The following is a 19,196-nucleotide window of genomic DNA, read 5'->3' on the forward strand; positions in this document are numbered from 1 at the left end:
TGTTACATTAAAAAATATAAGAGGTTCCCACAACCCCACACCCACCCCACCCCACTCCTCCTACATCAACAACCTCTTTCATCATTGTGGCATATCCATTGCATTTGGTGAATACATTTTGGAGCACTTCTGTACCGCATGGATAATAGTTTACATTGTAGTTTATACTCTCCCCCAGTCCATTCAGTGGGTTATGGCAGGATATATAATGTCCAGCACCTGTCCCTACAATATCATTTAGAACAACATCAAGTCCTGAAGATGCCCCCACATCACATCTCTTCTTCCCTCTCCCTGCCCTCAGCAACTACTGTGAATGCTTTCTCCACATCAATGCTACAATTTCTTCCATTACTAGTCAAAATAATTCTATAGTAGAATATCAGTAAGTCCTCTCTAATCCATATTTTATTCCTCCATCCTGTGGACCATGGGATGGTGATGCCCACTCCACCTCTAAATCGAGAGGGAGCTTAGAACCCACATGATTGATGGATGTGATTCTCCTGCTTGCAGCTGTAGGCCCTCTCAGTTCCCTGGTGTGGTGGTTGACCATCTTCACCTCCCTCTTAGCTGACCTCGGTAAGACCAATGAACAGGAGCATAGGAGTTCCAACTCTGCTGAGGTTCAGGGCCCAGCTGGCACATGGCTAGTCCAGAGATTCAAGTCTCCTGTGTATACACCAACCCCAGCACCAACCACAGGTACAGTAGAAGTGATAGAAGAGGCATGTGTAGCAAGGTCACATCTGAGTCCAACTCAGTCACACTCAGGAACATAAATTCCAAAGTAGGGCCCACTGACAAGGCACTGAACTCCAGACCCATCTGCCATGACCATAGAACCTGTGTGTCTCCTTAGCCCTCAGGAGCACCAATACATGGGGTTGTATCTACTTTGGCTGTCTGTAGGATCCTGCTGAGGCGTGTGTAAATGCAACCCCCTCTGATGACCTCCCACCTCTTTTTTGAAGATTCTTAGCCATATAAACTCATTTGTCTTTACCATTTCCCACTTTTATTCAAGGTCTTTTTCTAGTTGCATCACCAGTTAGTGGTTGGTAGTAATCCCTCAGAGCCAGGGAGGCTCATCCCCAGGAGTCATGTCCCATGCTGGGGAGGGCGGGGAGGGTAATGCATTTACATGCTGTGTTTGGCTTAGAGAGTGGCCATATTTGAGCAACATGGAGGCTCTCATGAATTAACTCTTAGGCACACTGCAGCTCTAGGCCTAGTTGAAATTTCAGGCACACAGGCTTATAAGCATAGTCATCAGTATCAAGGGCTCATCATTGGACCATCCTTCTTCACTGGTCTTTGCCCTTGCATTTGGGGAATTGTTCCATTGGAAATGTGACAGAGCTCGCCTGGCTAGGAACTCAGCACTCCCTCAGTTGTCATTTGTAAGTGTAACTACTATGAAAATACCCAATGACTATCCGAACATATTTATATATCCTATATACATGCCCTGGAGAACTCCCTCCCAACCATGTGTCCCTCATCAATAACACCCCACACCAGTGTTCCTCCCCTGCCATAATTGAACCCCTCTGTGGTCTAAAACTTCTTCAAAAATGAAGCCTAATATATTGTTAAATTCAATTAGTAGGAAAATGAAGTAGTAATGATAGGTTTAAAGATTAGAAATAGAATACATAGTAATTTAGAAAAACTAAAAGTAAAAAATAAATTGGTGTATTAAAAAATGAAAAATCTCATAAAGCTTTGTTTTTGACATTTTCCCTTTCATCACTGTAATAGGTATTGCCCTATATGTACAGTGGCAAGGCAGTTTCTTTCATTCCTTCCTCAGTGTCTACATCCTTTTTTGTTTTATAATTTTTAATTTTGTCTTCAAAAAAGTTTTAGATCACAGTAAAGTCACATATACAATATAGGGGACTCCCATATATCCAACATCAAATCCTTCTCCCCCTTCCCCAGCAATGATCTTTTTACATGTTCATGTTATATAAGCTATAGCAGATATACAGATATTGAAACATAGCTATCAAACATGGCTTTTTTTTTGGTTTACATTATGGTTTATATTTTAGACTGCACATTTTTTATTTTCTAAAATTTTAGTTACATTGTAGTTTACATTACGGTATACATTTTAGCCTACAGACTTTAACACATTTTTGGTGAAATTTAACATGTCCTTTATCTGTCATTGCATGGTCTTGTGGAACACTTCCATTGCCCCCCAGTTACCCTGCTTCCATCTATTCTATTCCTCTCTCCCCCTCCCCTCAGGGCCCATGGTGACAACCAACCTTCACTGTTTGAAGGACCAGATTCACAGATACTTGCAACAATGTTGAGGGTTTGACACACTAGTCTGTCCTCCCCCATTGGGAGCCACCAATTCTTTTGAGAGAAACAATTCCCTCTGTTTGAGAACATCAGGCTTGGTAATTTGTCTTAATTCCCTCCCTTGGATTGACACTGGTTTTGGTTATGTCCTATTCTAGCCCATGTAAGGTTAGGTTTTATTAGGGTGAGGCTAACATTGGTTTCAAATTTTAAAAATACATATGTATTTTTGTCTCTCAGTCCCTTTATTTATTAAAGTTATAATTTTGCTTATAATGATAAGGAGAATAAGACTTAAGGCTTTATAAGTAAAAAATTCATTATTGATGTTTATGCACTTCAAATTCATCTTAAGTTAATGAAAATACTTTCAAGAGTTAATGTTACTTAAGGGAACTTTGAGATCGTAAAGAATCCATTTATTAAATAAAGTAAAGAAAGAAGGAAGAGGGAGGGAAGGAAGGAAGGAAAGAAGGAGGGAAGGAGGGAGGGAAGGAGGGAAGGAGGGAATGAAGGAAAGAAGGAAAAAAGGAAGAAAGGAAGGAAGAGAATCTATTTACTTTCCCAGTTTAGCATTAATAAGGGTGGACAAATGGTAAAAATGGGGGGAGGCAGGGAGAACCCCACTAAGAGAAATGGGGAACTCCTGGGGAAGGTGAAGGTTCAGAATAGGCTTTCCTCTGAACAGCTGCAGCCTGGAATTCTCTGAAAAACTCTGGAGCTAGAAGCAGATTTCTAAAGGGGTCCACATTGCCCTAAGCATAATACAATGCAGTGTTTTCCAGACTGTGCCATTGAGACCCATAAGTGGGTTATGAAGTCCGTTTAATGGCTTGCAATGAGAATTTACAATAAATTAAATGGACTAAAATTGAACAAAGCATGTTGCACACAGGGCTGCTAGGTATGGTTGTGCAGGCTGTGCACTGTACACTTCTGAGACATCACTTGCATGTAGTCTATGTGCATGGCAGCCCTGGCATTTTTAGTGCATTACCTACAGGGCATTAGGTACTCAGTCTAATTAGTAATGAGAAGAAATTATCATATGAAACTTTCATTTATATGCGTGTGTATGTATGTGTGCACACATACGGGGTGGTGTGTGCTGTAAAATGTATTTCTTACTAGAAGCCACAGTCAAAAAAGTTTGAAAGACGCTGTTACAGTAGTCAAATGTCATTTTTTGGCTTCCCAAGACTGGAACTCCCTTTCTGGGGTTGGGGAATGGCCAATTGTGTGAGTCTTGATGGGCAGGGTCCTGGAGTCCAGAGTGCGAGCTCACAACCGGGCCAGGCCACCTGGATGTTCTTACTTTGAATCCTGAGGAGGCAAAGCAGAGGTTCGAGGAAGTAGGACGGGAAGTGGGTGTGGCTCAATGGATAGAGCTTCCGCCTACCACACGGGAGGTCCAGGATTCAAACCCAGGGCCTCCTGGCCTGTGTGGTGAACTGGCCCACGCGCAGTGCTGTGCGCACAAGGAGTGCCCTGCCACGCAGGGGTGCCCCCCACATAGGGGAGCCTCATGCGCAAGGAGTGCACCCCACATTGAACCGCTCAGCACCAGAAAAGCACAGCCTGTGCAGGAGTGGCACTGCACACACGGAGAGCTGACGCAGCACACATGGAGAGCTGATGCAGCAAGATGATACAACCAAAATGAGACACAGATTCCCGGTACCGCTGAGAATACAAGTGGACACAGAAGAACACACAACAGTGGTGGGGGGAGAGGGGAGAGGGGAGAGAAATAAATAAAATCCTTAAAAAATAAAAAAAGGAAGTAGGAGATGGCCCCCGGGGGAAGCCGTAGTTGAGTGGCCAGGGCAGCCTCCTGACCAGCATGTCCTGTGGTGAGCTCAGCATCCCAGCCTCCTAGGGCTCCTACCTGCTTCTCATTTTGTGAGCCGTTCAGTATATTTCCGATAAACTGCTTATTTGCTAAGTTTGCTGACCTCCATTTTTATTGTTTGCAACCAAGATCTCTAACCAAAATGCACAGATTTTCCTGGGGAACTGAAATTTGGACGTGATCCATCCATCCCCTTACCTAAATTCTCAAGCAACCAACTATTGATACAGATGAAGAAGTAAAGAAATAGATGAAAAGAAAAAAAAAATTGTCATTTTTTTCTAAAGCCTTATTTAATGGACATTTACTTTGACAGAAGTAAAGGAAGGAAGCATTTCCTTTCAATGCAGCAGGTGGACACACCAACCCTGGCCTATGTGGTCAAAACCAGCATTCTAACTGCTTCTCGGCCTTTGGGCTAAGATCAAGCATGGTATCTGTCACCAGTTTACTCTCCACTACGTCCTCTATCTAAGGACCATAGAGTAAATGGATTTTTGGAACAGGGAGATGGAATTGGTGCTTGTTCCATCAGTCCACACATCGACCTGGTATTGCAGTACTTCCAGGAGCTATGTATCTCTTTGGGGGCATAAAACCAACCAACAAACCGACAAACAACAACCACCAAAAAAAAGCAACAACCCCAAAACTAGCATTCTGTGACTGTTCTGATACCCTGCTCCTACGAGCTAGAATTCATCAACATCAAACATACTTCTCCTTCAGGCGTTGATGATTTATTTATCATCCACAGCAATCAAGGTCCTGAATATATGCAGAATATTCCCAACTGGTTCCGTCTAAAGACAGAAAAACTTGTGTATACTAAATTTCATTGACAGTTTTCGGATAAAGTAAAAAATTACAATACCTCTCCATCAGACTTTTGGATATTAGTTTTTTAAGACAGTGTGTAGAGAAAAACAACAATGGATAGGAACATTGCAACAAAGGGGTTAATAGTCTCAGGCTTTCAGAGTGGGCATTCCAAATTGGCATGACTTTATTCAGTTATGCTTTCCTGATGGCTTGTGCTTACATTTTACATTTTATCTGAGGAGAAAAACGTCTCATTTCTTGTACTTAGGAAGTGGTTTCAAGCAGCTGGAAAAACCTGTCGCTGAGGGTGGTAAGCGGTCAAGGCAGAAGCAGAGTTTCTAACAATACCTAAGCAAGGCCAGCCCTGGTAGGAACAAACACCCAGAGTGACACATCGTAGTGGCAAGGGTAAGCTCTCAGAATTTGCACCAATTTACTCAAACGATGACGAAAAGCCAAAGAAACACACTCTGACTTCATGCAGCCAGCAGTTTCTTAGAAACCCAGTTGCAACAGTTTAGCACGTGGGAAAGTCAGGTCTCAAAACTCCCAGCAGTTTAGCTAATTTCTTGTTTGCCACAGTGGCTTTTTCCTCTTTCTCTGTTTTTCTGCATCATCCACGCACTCCCTCGTAACCCTTTCCTTCCCATGGCTTTCCTGCCTCACCCTACACCGCCTGGCTCCTGGTTTGGCTCTGTCCTCTTGCTCTCCTGCCTTCTCACTCTTTTGTCCTCTAGTGCTCGGGCTCCAGCCCTCTAGACAGTCGTTTTCTGTCTGTCGGCCCTAGAGGTGCCCAGGCAGGAGACATTTCCATCGGCACACCTGGATCTTCCCAGGGCTTCCAGCACCTGCCCTGAGTGTTTTCCTGCAACCAAGGGGAGGTCCCCAGGGAAGGCGCCCTCGGGGGGGGGGGGGGGGGGGGGGGGCCCACCCCTCTGTCCAAGTGCAAGCCCCGCCCTTGCTCACCACACTCATCTTTCCTTGTCACTCAAGTACTCCCAGCACCTCCTGCTGGAGGCCAGGGTCGCAGCTCCCCTGTGAGCCTGCAGTGGCCTGGGGCTGCCTCTGTCACTGTCTGGCCAAGGCTCTCCTGTTTCTTCACCTTCCGTTCCCTGTTAGGTGCGCTTTTATTTTGCAGCGTCTGTTTTAGGAAAGTGATAACCGTGCATAGCTTGAGTTAAATTTTTAAACGGCCTTTTAACAAAGACACAACTCCCTAAACTACCTGCCCCATTCTCTCCTCCCCAGAGGCAACCCTTGCAACGGTCTTTAATGAATTCTTTGAATGATGTTTGCCTCATCTCTGAAATAACGTGCTTCTGCTACTTCTTTAGTGTCCTGCGTTTGGCATTATCGGTTGATTTCTCAATGTGAAAGAAGAAGATGTAGTGCTCTGTCATGACTAATCTCCGTCCTGCGTTTAGGAACATATGCTGTTCCCCCAGTCTTCCAACGTGGTAGGAGTCTAAGCAGGGTGATGTTTAGTGTTTACGTTCTATTTGCTCTTTAGTCGTGTAGTAAACTAGTCTTTCCCCCCAGGAACGAACCATTACCTTTTTTGGGGCAGGGAGGGAAGAGGGACTAATTGTCTATGAATTTGTAGCTGATTATCCCCCAACTTTCCTCCATCTGTGTAAAGATTGCTCAATAAAATCAAACACTCTGGGTATTCTGATCATTTTGTCTCCTTGAAGAAGCGTTTCTTGGCACGGTCTGACCTCATTGGCTTTGGACTGTGCCAGCTTGGGCCCTCCAAGAAGCAGACGCCAGCGTGGGACTGGAAGCGCCTGTTTTGAGATTTCTCGAGGGAAACGCCTGGGAAGGGCGAGGGGGAGAGGGCGCGGGGGCAGGCCGCGCGCGAGGGTCTCAGCTTGCGGTGCCCTGAGTGGGCCTCGGCTCGCCCAGAGCGAGCGCCCTGCGGTCTCCCACGTGGGGCCCAAGCGGCCCAGCTCTGGATCCCTGCTGCGCTCAGCCGGGAGCTGGAGGGCGCCCCTCCCAGCGGGTCCTCTCTGGAAGGGAGCACCGAGAGGGCGCCGCCACAGCGGCCACAGATGCGCCATCGCCAGGCCCTCCCCTCAACTTGGCACCTTCTTCTCGTAGAGGCACACATTTGAGAGCTGTTTTTTTTTTTAACTGTCTGTATTAGTTTCCAAGGGCTGCTGTAAAAAAGTACCATAAAACAACAGAAATGTATTCTCTCAGCGCTGGAGGCCGGAAGTCTGAAATCCAGGTGTCAGCAGGGCTGTGGGCCCCCAAGGCTCCAGGAGAGGGTCCTTTCTCTCCTCTCCCAGCTTCTGGTGGCCCCGGGAGCTCTTGGCTTGTGGTAACGTAACTCCAGTCTCTGTCATCACAGGACTGTTTTCTGCTCGTGCCTGTGTGTCGGTGTCCACCTTTCTCTTTTCCTGTTAGACACCAGTCATGTTGGATTTAGGGCCCACCCTAATCCTAATCCTATGATTTCATTGTAACTTAATTACATGTGCAAAGACCCCATTTCCTAATAAGGTCACACTCTTGGGCTCTGGATGGGCATGAACTCGGGGGACTCTATTCAGCCCAGTACCCATGATGCTGTGGCTTGCACACCTCTCTCTTAACTATGTTATGTCTCCATTTCAGTGGATTCCTTTCTCCGGAGCTTCCGGAAAAAGCCCACATGGGGGGAGTGGGTGCAGCTCCAGTGGCTGAGCGCCTGCTTCCCATGCATGGGGTCCTGGCATCATTCCCTGGAACCTCCTGAAAAAAAGCCTGCATGGGAGGCAAACTCCTTTTAAGAACATGCAACCCTGAAACTGTTTTTTATTCTACTCACATGTTTTATTGCTATTCAGGTAAATATAAAAGTCTAGGTAAGAAACAATTTTTTTCCCCTCAAAATTTTGAAAGTATCATTTTACTGGCTTCCTGCTTCTCGTATTGAGAACTTCCAGGGCATTCTGATTCTCGATTTTGGACCGTAGTATTCTGAAAGTTCATGGTAACGTGACTTAGCATTTATTTTGGGTCTCCTGGGACTCTTTAACCTGGAAACTCATTTTCGTAATTGGGAAATTTGTAGGTATTTTAATTTGCAAATTGCAGAAAATAGCATAAAATGGGTTGGCTTTTAATTGTGGGGATTTATTCATTTATAAGCTTACAGTTTTGAGGCTGAGAAAAATGTCCAAATCAAGGTGTCTCCAGGTGATGTCTCCTCCCTGAAGACCAGCTGCTGGTGATCCTGGGCTCCTCTGTCACACGGCAAGGCACACGGTGGCATCTGCTGAGCTCCCTTCTCTTTGGCTTTGGTTGCTTTCAGCTTCTGGCCTCGTGGCTTTCTCTCTCCCTATCTCCATATTCATCCTGTTTATAAAGGACTCCAGGAAAGAGGATTAAGATCCATCCTGGGCCACACCTTAACTGATGAAACCTAATCAAAAGACTCCACTTACAAGAGATTTACACAGACAGGAGTGGATTAGCTTTAAGAACATGTATACAGTTTGAAACCACCATAGCAGCATAATTTCTACTGTTATTCTCCCATCCATTTTCTCTGAAACTTTATTTAAATCCTATCATTTTGGGAAGCAGATTTGGCTCAACAGATAGAGCATCTGCCTACCACGCTTCAAACCCAGGGCCTCCTGGCCCATGTGATGAGCTGGCCCACGTGCAGTGCTGATGCACACAAGGAGTGCCATGCCACGCAGGTGTGTCCCCTGTATAGGGGAGCCCCACACGTGGGGAGTGCGCCCCATAGGGAGAGCTGCCCAGCGTGAAAAAAGTGCAGCCTGCCCAGGAATGGCACTGCACACACGGAGAGTTGATGCAGCAAGATGACACAACAAAAAGAGAAACAGATTCCTGATGCTGTGACAAGGATACAGGCAGATACAGAAGAATACACTGCAAACGGACAGAGAGCAAACTGGGGGGGCAGGGGGAGAAGGGAGCAGGGAAGGGGAGAGAAATAAATAAAAAATAAGTCTTGAAAAATAATAAATCCTATCATTTTCTTATGTTTTTCCCTCTATTTTTCCTTCTTTTGGTCTTTTTTTGTGGTAATTTCTAGGATATTTCCTCAATTTTAACTTCAAAGCCTTCTATTATTTAAAAAAAACTCATACTTTAATTTCAAAGCACATTTTTTTCTCAGAAAAAAATATAAATGCTATTCCCATATTATGGGAATAGCATGATTTTCTCTTATTTCTTTGAGAAGACTATACTGATATTTGCATCTATAAAGTTTTTGTCTCTTCTTTCAAATTTATGTTCCTATTTAGTTTTTTGCTCTGTGTCTCATGTTAAAAAGCTTCTTCATGTCCCATGATCTTTGGCTTCCCACTGATACTTGGGAATTGACATTGACACTCAGAAGCTGATTGGAAGGACTGGGCATGAATATGGTTTGTTAATTATGGGAATCACTGGGTGCTCATTTGCATGGGCTGTTTTGTTGGGGAAAAATTCGATGTTTGTATCTTTAGGTCTTTCCTTTTGGAATGGAAGTTTGGATTTTCTAGCCTCCTGTCTGGATGATATAAGCCTGCCTGGAGCTTTTTGAGAACCAAGTATAGGAGCTGGCTGGTGTCCCACCATTCTGTGTGTGTTTAGGTAATCCTTCTTTTATTGGAACCCAAATATCGCCCACAATGATGTTTGGTGTCTCCCAGCCCAGAGAATTTGGTGTCTCCCAGTCCAGAGAATAAACCTCTAATCTTCTGCCAAGGTGGAGAAAGGATGGTACTAAGAGTGAGGGAGTAGATGTGGAGAGCTTATTGCTACTTAACCGGACTTTTAACCAAATCTCCAGTTTTTAACTCTGCAGAGGTACCTGGAGACATCACTTTTCTCTAGAGATTTGAGGGGTCTGCAGTTTATATAGGGCTAGTTCCTGACTTCCCAATACTGGATTAATGTTCAATTGTCTCAGGTCTGCTGAGTCCAGGTATTGTCCTGTTTTCCAGCCCCCCATCCCTGCTTTTTGCTGTTGTCTCCATCTTTCCGATTTTTTTGTCTTTCTAGATTATGCTTTAAAAAACCCTTTACTGTCCTATTAGTGGTACTTCAGGAGGATGTGGACACTCATGCTGGAAGCCGGCTGCAATGTACTGCAGCATAATGAGTCTCTTCTTTGTAATAGTAGCATAACTCTGCTTAAATTTCTCTTGAATTCAAAACAAATCCTTACACATTAGAAATTTTTTTCTGATATGTGTGAAGGTTATGTTTTCTATCCATGTCATTTCAGGATAGTAAAGAGGCCATGGGGTGCTAGGTTGAGACACACTGTGCTATGCTATGGAAAAGGTGCTGTTTATTATCTATATTCTGCTACTAATGATTACTCCTTAGGCTAAGCACTGCTGAGCTCGCTGTTCATCCAGCAAATAATTATTCACAACAGTTTCATCTTTAGCCAGGAATTCTTCATAATAGCCATGGAAAAGTCAAGTTTACATAGTCTCAGTCCCCTTTCTCTGGTATCTGTTCTCATTTTTGTCTTTAAGTGTGGACCAGAAAAATGTTACGATCAGCAAGTTGGGGTGGCAGCCTGCGATGCTCGTTGACAGCCTGGGTTTTATAGCTGGCTGGACAGGGTTTTGAAAATTACTCAACTCACTACGCCAACTTAGCTATGTAACTTCCCTTTTCTGAGCATGGGAGTCTCATCTGTAAAATGGGGATAGGACTGGGGTTAATTCATGGAGCTGCTAAGCAGATGAGTGAGGTTGTGCATGTGAAATGCTCAGCCTGGCACCTGCACAGAGGAAGTCCTTTGGTAAAGTTGAGGAAATCAAAACAAGCATTGTGTTTTTTTAGTGTGCAGAAAGAGTGCTTTATTTTAAGGGCAACTTAAATGATTCGTTTGAAGGGCCTCCAAATATGAGACTTCAGTAAGAGAGGATGGATGGTTTTGAAGAGTTCTCAGAAGATGCGAAGAGGTCAGGAGAAATTACCACCTGCTCCTCTCCGTCCCTCAGCTGTGGCAGAATTGTGTAAGAGATTCATGCGATGATGAGGGCACGGCATCCAGTGAGCCTTTCCCCCAAAACGACAGGAAATGCCATTGTACTGCTCATAATCTTTTGTTTGGGGTTTTTTTTTGCAGCCCCTTTATAAATCTGTTGCATTTTCTCTCTCCTCAGACAGACTTTCTCTATCTGACTCTGCGATCTGTCTCAAATCTCCATACCAGCTCTTTCCTCCCGCCTGGCTGGGCTGTCCCACGCTGCGGGCGGCCACGCCGGGTGGAGATGAGTGATGTTCAGTGATTCAGACCTTCCTACAGAATCTCTCATTTCCTCTATGGCACACCTCCTCTTCTTAGATCTTATGTTCATTATCACAGCCTGAACGGCTGCTATAACCATCCGCAAGATCAGCCCTTTTGGTACCCACAGGTAATTTCATAGTGAATTCAGGGCTTGGCCCACTCTTCACTCTCCTTGCAAACCTGCTTACTTTTCTTAGTAGACAGGGAGACACATAATAACTTAGGTCTCTGCCAGGCTTTTGATTGTTCCAAACGCTTTTGTGCATATAGCCTGTAAGGTTAAGACCTTGCCTTCTCACCAGTGATGGAGAAATTTAGAGGACTTTTCGGAACACTCATTTCCTTCTTTATAAAGTATGCACAGTAGTAAGATGGGGCTACCCGGAAGATCAGAGGGTCTTTGCCCATTTCCAAGCACCCTTCACCTGTAAGTGGTTGTTCTGAACATAGCAGGTGCTTGATAAAATGTTTGTTAAGCTGATTCTGCAAACTAGAAGTTACCTTTGGCATGCAGCGTTTCTTCTTAGAGAGTCACTTCCAATTTGAGTCTCTTCTTCTAGCTTGAGCTAGACTGCCAGCTTCAGAGCTTGGGTCTGCTGCAATTTACCTTCTGTAAATGAGTAGCAGATGGATTACTCAAGGTGACAAAGCAGACGTGCCTGGCTATAAATTGTTTCATCTGTGAAAAACGAGTTAAAAAACCCCGTTGAGCTTACCGATGAAGTAATATGATATGTGGAATTTACTTAGAAATAACCCTGGGGAATGGGGTGGGGTGGGGCGAGGTAGGTGAGAGAAAAGATGAAACAAGATTGTCCACGAATTGGGAGCTGCCAAGACTGTGATCAGGATGTGGCAGTTTTTTGTATTATGTTCTCTTCTTTTGTATATTTTTGAAATGTTCCATAATAAAGAGTTCAAACAAGGAAATAAACAAAAGATACCTTGATAGTTGTGATGTGGCCATTTGAAAATTAGCTTCTGAAATCCCATTTGCTGTGTCGGTGCATTAAAGAAAAAAAAAAAAAAAGGGAAAAAGCCCCTGTAGTTATTTGAGATAACTGTGGAAAAAATATCAGCCTGAAGATGGTCCAGAGCAGCTGTCATCTGACTCACCCACCCTTCTCCCCTGTCCCCTGCCAGGCCATGGTGACTCATGGACCAAATCACAGTTTCACATCTGACTAGTATAGGTGTTGAATTATCAAAGTTGGAACCCAAAGAGGCCTGGTTGAAATGAGGAGAGGCTATTTAACATCCTTCTTTTAAGGTCAAGGTTTTCCTCCAGAAAAGATTCTTCTCCATCTGGAAGCTTCTGCCTGATGTCAGCCTAGATGTGAACGTAAAAGGGGACATTTCCTAGAAGTAAACTCAGCTTGTGTGTGTGTGAGACATGCATTTTAGGGATGAGCTCAGCTGCCCTATGACCTGACTTATTTACTGAGATACAGTTGTTTTAAAGGCATGCCAGATGTGCAGGGAGTTCACTGCAGCCTTGAACTCTTACACTGCCTGGGCAGGGGGCCAGTGGCTAAGCTTTGCCTCACACTTCACAGGAATTTGGGAGAGGAGAAAGACTGCCCCTCCTTCTCAGGCATCTAAAACAGACTCAGAAGTCTCTATGGCTCTATGGCCAGTGAAATGAAACCTCCTTCAACTATTCCTCCTTTTTTTTTTAGAATTGAGGAAACTGAGGCTGGAGGCAGTTATACAACTTCCCAAAAGCCATGCCTCTGGTGGTGGGGCTGAGTTCTGGGCCACGCCTTCTGACTTCAAAACCTGTTCGACACAGAGCTTAAAGCAGGTGCCCTGGGAAGCAGATTTGGCTCAATGGATAGAGTATCTGCCTACCGCGTGGGAGGTCCGCGGTTCAAACCCAGGCCCTCCTGACCTGTGTGGTGAACTGACCCACGTGCAGTGCTGATGTGTGCGAGGAGTGCCGTGCCACGCAAGGGTGTCCCCTGTGGAGGGGATCCCCACACACAAGGAGTGTGCCCCGTAAGGAGAGCTGCCCTGTGCAAAAAAAAGCACAGCCAACCCAGGAGTGGTACTGTGCACACGGAGAGCTGACGCAGCAAGATGACACAACAAAAAAGAAACACGGTTTCCTGGTGCCAATGACAAGAAACAAGCAGACGCAGAAGAACACACACAGCGAATGGACACAGAGAGCAGACAATGGGCAGAAGGGGAGAGAAATAGAAAATGAATCTTAAAAAAAAAAAAGCAGATGCCTCAAAGACAAAATTTCTACATGGGAAAATTACAACCAGTGTAACTTATGCACAATAGTTAACAGTAATATTTTTGCAGCAATGGCAAATAATATATTGTGTCCGTTCTAAGGGTTACCAGTAGGGGGTATGGGATTTTTCCTTTTGGAGTAATGAAAACATTCTAAAGTTGACTGAGGTGATGACAGCACAACTCTGTGATGAAAATGAGAGCCGCTGAATGTACACTTTGAATGGATTGTAAAAGGCAGGGAGCTGCGTAGCAGGGAATCCAGTGGTAGAAGATGGACTGTGGTTTACAGAACAAGTCTGAGTACATTTTCTCCTGAACTATAACAAATACATAATACTAATACAGGGGATTAATAATAGGGTGGATTGGAGGAAAATACACCAAATGTAAGGTACGGACTATAGTTAGTAGTAATATTTTGATGATGATCTTTCATAATTTGTTACAAAAAAATGTTTCACAATGCAAGATTGGTGTTGGGGGGAAGTGAGGGACCCCTGAATGCTGTTGTACATGCTTGTTTGGTAAGCTCACAGCTTTTACTATACACTTACTGCTTATGTATACAGTGTTCATACATGAATGACATACTTCAATAAAATTTTTCTAAATGAACAAAAGAAAAATTTCGGCCATCGAGAGAATTACACCCTGAGGAGAAGATAGTTGACATCTGTGCCTGTTTCTCAGACTGGGCAGTAACTGGGGGCTGCGGTGCCTCCACTCTACAGAGGAGAACGAGGGGCTGTCCAAGTTCGTGTGGCTGGGAACGGAGGCGCTGCAGTTCAAACCCACCTTTCCTGGTGTTCGAAAGCCTGAGTTCTTTCCACTTTGTCACTGGAGAAAACGACAGATGCTCCCGATGGCAGCAAGTGAGGCAGAGAATCTGGGACTTGGAGTCAGGTCCCACCTCCCCCGGATCTCCCAGCTTCTCCGGCAGGTTCCATCAACTTGTCTGAGCCTTCCACCACTCCCCACCTTCCCGCAAAGGTCCCCCCAACCTGGCAGGGAACTTTCTCCCCCCTCTCCCTCCATCCTTCAAAACCCACTCCAGGCCCAGCCCAGGTGTCACCAGCCTTGCCTCCCTCCCCAGGTATAATTAGCCACTTTGTCTCTGATTGCACTTTGCTTATACATTTTGTATTACAGTTTATTTTTTCACAAGACGCCTTCCCTCACTAAACTGTGAGCAGTTTGAGGCAGCAGACTGGGCCTAAGAATTTATTTTTTCATCTTAGAAATTATGAAATATTCTGCATGTAGAAAAGCACATGACACAGATGTTATGAGCCGGAATGTCCTGTAAACATCCTGTGTGTGGCATTCTCATCCTGGGGCCTTCCTTCTATCAGAGCTAACTGCTCCCCTGAATATCGTGGCCATCATTTCCCTGCTTTCCTTGCAGTTTTGACCATGTTTGAATCTCCAAATACTGTTTATTTTAGTCAACTTTTAACTTTATAAAAGCACGGCCATACCTAAGGCATTTTTCAGCGGTTTGCTTTTTGTGCTCATTTAAAATGCTGAGGATTCTTTCATGTTGATTTACTTAGTTATGGTTCACTTAGCAGTAACTGCTGCTGCATTACCGGTCAGTGACGTGTAGTAGTCGGCCATTAAAAGAAGCCATGATTTCTTTCTCCCTTCTCCCTTCAAGGGACAGTCAGGTTGTTTTTAGCCTTCTTGTTTTTTTAAAAAAATATTTTCCCCCTTCCCCCTCCCCCTCCTCTCTCTCCCTGCCCTGCTATTTTTTTCTTTCCTTCTGTCTGTGTCAATTTGCTGTGTGATCTTCTGTGTCTGTTTCTCTTTTTCTCTTCTCATCGTTCTCTTCTAGGATTCACTGGGATTCGATCCTGGGGAACTCTGAAGAGGAGAGAGTTTCCCTGTCACCTGCACTACCTGAGTTCCTGGTCTCTGCTGGGCTTCACCTTGACTCTCCCCTTCATCTCTCTTTTGTTGCGTCTTTGTCTTGCTGTGTGACTCACTTGTGCAGGCACTGGCTCACCATACAGGCACTCGGTTTGTCACATGGGCACTGGCTTGCTGTGCTGGAGAGCTTTTTCTTTTCTTTTCTTTTCTTTTTTTTACTAGGAGGCCCCAGGGATTGAACACAGGTCCTCCCATATGGTAGGTGGAAACCCTATCACTTGAGTCACATCCTCTTCCCCTTTCTTGTTTTTGAACATTCTTTACATGGTTCTTGATGCATGTATGCAAGAGATTCTTGAGGCCTTGATTGTGTGTTTGTATCTAGTTAAAGAAATCCTTCCCTGCCCTGAGGTCATAAGGATATTTTTCTAAAGCTTACAATTTTAATTCTTGTGATTATGTTTATAATGTCCCTGTAATTGAGTCTGTGTATGGTGGAATTTAAGGACCCAGTATTCATTTTCTCTCTCCCGCCAGCCCTTTCATTGAATCATCCATCTATTTCGCAGTCTCTCTAAAGTTGACTTCTCTTTGATGTAAGTATCCTTGAATAAATTTATCTCTATTTTATTTTTCTTTGGTGTATTTCAATAAGTCCAATAATTTTCTCCATAAAATGAATATACCATGTTTTTATATTTATTCTTAGCTATGTTACATAAACTTTTATAAGTTTTTAAAAAGTACAATTTCCAATCCTTTGATGTTGGTATAAAATGTGTACTTAAAGTCCGAATTTTCAGTTTACATAAAAAGTTTAGCTGAATTATCTTATAACTTTATTATCTTTTAGACCATTTTGGAATTTCTACATGGAGAAAATCGTATCTTCTGTGAATTAACAGTTTCATTTCTTTCCTTCTGATTCTTTTTTTTTTAATTATCTTTTTTAAAGTTAATAGATCACACAAAACATTACATTAAAAAACATAAGAGGTTCCTATATACCCCACTCCCCACCCTCCATCATTTTTTAATTGAATTTTTTTGAAGATACATAGATCACAAAAAATGTTACATTAAAAAATATAAGAGCTTCCCATATACCCCCCACCGCCCAACCCCTCCCCACTCCTCCCACATCCACAACCTCTTTCACCAATGTGCACATTCATTGCATTTGCTGCAACACATGGATAATAGTTTACATTGTAGTTTACACTCTCCCCCAGTCCATTCAGTGGGTTGTGGCAGGATATATATTGTCCAGCATCTGTCCCCACAATATCATTTAGGACAACTCCAAATCCCAAAAATGCCCCCACATCACATCTCTTCTTCCCTCTCCCTGCCTTCAGCAACTACCGTGGACACTTTCTCCATCTCAATGATACAGTTTCTTCCATTACTAGTCAAAATAGGTCTATTAGTAGAATACCAGTAAGTCCACTCTAATTCATATTTTATTCCTCCATCCCGTGGACTGTGGGATGGTGATGTCCACTCCACCTCTAAATCGAGAGGGGGCTTAGATCCCACATGGATGATGGATGTGATTCTCGTGCTTGTAGTTGTAGGCACTCTTGGTTCCCTGGCGTGGTGGTTGACCATCTTCACCTTCCTGTTAGCTGACCTGGGTAAGTCCAATGAATCGGAGGGTAGGAGTTGCAACTCTGCGCCTTCTGATACTTATACTTTTAATTTTTTGCTTGTCTTACTGCTCTGGACAGTAAGTCCATTAAATGCTGGCTAGATGTGATGCTAGTGGGCACCTTTATCTTGTTATCGGCTTTAGAGAGAAGTTACAGAGAATGCTTCTAACCTGTCACCAGTTCTGTGCCGGCCTTAATAGATCCCCTGGATGACACTGAGGTAGTCCCAGCTTTTCACAGTGTGTCGCCATGACGCTCTCCCACTGGCCTCTCCAGCCTTTTCTCTGCCATCTGTGTCCAGAAGACTGGCTTGTAGGAACAATGTGGATGTTCTCCCTCACCCTCTGGCCTCTGGTTGGCTTAGGAGGGAGGAAGGAGAGTGAGGCTGGGAGAGTTATTCCCCAGCTCCTCCTCGTGTGGTCCTGGATGCCCATAGGCAGCCTCTCCGCGCAGGCCTGTCTCCAGGTTCCAGTCCCGGCTCATGCCCCTCGCCCTTCACACCTGGTGGTAACGGCAGCCCCTGCGCCAGCCCCAGGTGGGTGTGCAGGAGTCCAGCCCCACCCCCTTTACAGTCTGACCCACATCCCTCACCCGCCCTGAGTGTTCTCTCCTAATGGCGCACAACTGGCCCCTTCTCTGAGGAACGTTCCTGGGCTCGACAGGAGCTGCCTCACCTGGGAGGCTGCGCCCTCCCCCAACCTTCCCGGGAGCAGCCATAGCCAGTGTTCGGCTCACACGAGGCTGCAGCAGGCCCAGTCCCCAGCTTCAGCGTGTGACCCACTCCGTGGTGCTCCCTGTGCCCCCAGCTTCCGTAGGGGTCGGGCTGGCGCTGGATCCTGGCTGGGATTGCATCCTGGAGTAGTTCTTTGCCTTGCCCATCCTGATTCCCTCACTCCCTTTCTCCAAGAGCATCCCTCTGTCAGTTACAGGAGTGGGCCTCCGAGGGTGCAGCATGGGGGGGAGGGGATACAAAGGGAGAGTTTGTCAGCGTGAGGGAAGGTTCTTGTTACAGAGGATTTAACACCCTGCCAAGGGCCCGAGGCGCCAATCCTAACCGGCCTCTGGATGCCTTTGCAAACTCAGAAGCTGTGATGAGCCAGGCTCAGTGAAGTAGAGACGCTAAAACTGCTACAACGGAGTTGCTGCGTAAGACTGGGTTGAACCCTGAGAGCCCCTGGAAGACACCCTGCTTCCTGAGCAATTGGGAATATGCTGGTTGGGGTATAACCAAGGGTTAAGAATTAACAAATAATTACCATTACAAAATCATCGTATAGATGCCTTTATATTTTAAAATAGCAAAAGGTTATTTCGGGTGTGCTTACCTTTGTGATGGTAATTCTAGATTGACTTTACCCTTGTTTGTGGATTAGGCTCACCTTGTGTATACTCACTTCCGGGATGGTAACCACTCCACCCTCCTCTGTTTAATATCCATACGAAGAACCTGGTAACCAGCTTTGTTCTGTACACCCCTATCCCAGAGCCTCCTCTCTGAGAATGACTGTAACTTTGTGACTACCCCAGGTTTGAGACCCACTCAGTCGGTCCTGTTCAGCTCCTTAGTGTTTATTAATGAAGGAACCTGTGTTGAGCTCCACCCCAATTATTCATTAGTACTCCAATGTTATAAAATATTAGAATTTTGGCAGATCAAGGAGGCACTTTTGGGCCATGAGGTCACTGTGCTGCATTGCTGGCACAACTGATCATCGCTCTCTCTTTGAAACCCGGTGTCTCAGGAATTGGCTTTAAAGGTGCATGAGGAGGGAAGCAGATGTGACTCAAGCAATTGGGTTCCTGTCTACCATATAGGAGGTCCTGGGTTCAATGCCTAGGGCCTCCTGGTGAGGGCACACTGACCTGTGGAGTCCTGGCCTGGGCAGAGTGCTGCCCCACGCAGGAGTGCCGACCCACACCAAGAATTGGTGCAGCAAGATAATGCAACAAAAAGGGACACAGAGGAGAGAGAATAAGAGATGCAGCAGATCAGGGAGCTGAGGTGGCGCAAGAGAATGATCATCTCTCTCCCACTCCGGCAGGTCCCAGGATCAGTTCCCGGAGCTGCCTAATGAGAATACAAGCAGACACAGAAGAACACACAGTGAATAGACACAGAGAGCAGACAATGGAGGGAGGGGGGAGAAATAAATAAATTTTTTAAATCTTT

The 19,196-nt window shown here is 45.0% G+C and overlaps 1 non-coding gene across 1 annotated transcript; it reads left to right on the forward strand.

Moving 5' to 3' along the window:
* Window positions 1–4,572: 4,572 nt before the first annotated feature.
* Window positions 4,573–4,759, forward strand: LOC111765952 (U2 spliceosomal RNA). The gene has a single exon (XR_002798146.1). It is a non-coding gene; the product is annotated as a U2 spliceosomal RNA (small nuclear RNA).
* Window positions 4,760–19,196: the final 14,437 nt, after the last annotated feature.

The sequence above is a fragment of the Dasypus novemcinctus genome, chromosome 5, assembly GCF_030445035.2.
Source record: "Dasypus novemcinctus isolate mDasNov1 chromosome 5, mDasNov1.1.hap2, whole genome shotgun sequence".
NCBI lineage: Eukaryota > Metazoa > Chordata > Mammalia > Cingulata > Dasypodidae > Dasypus > Dasypus novemcinctus.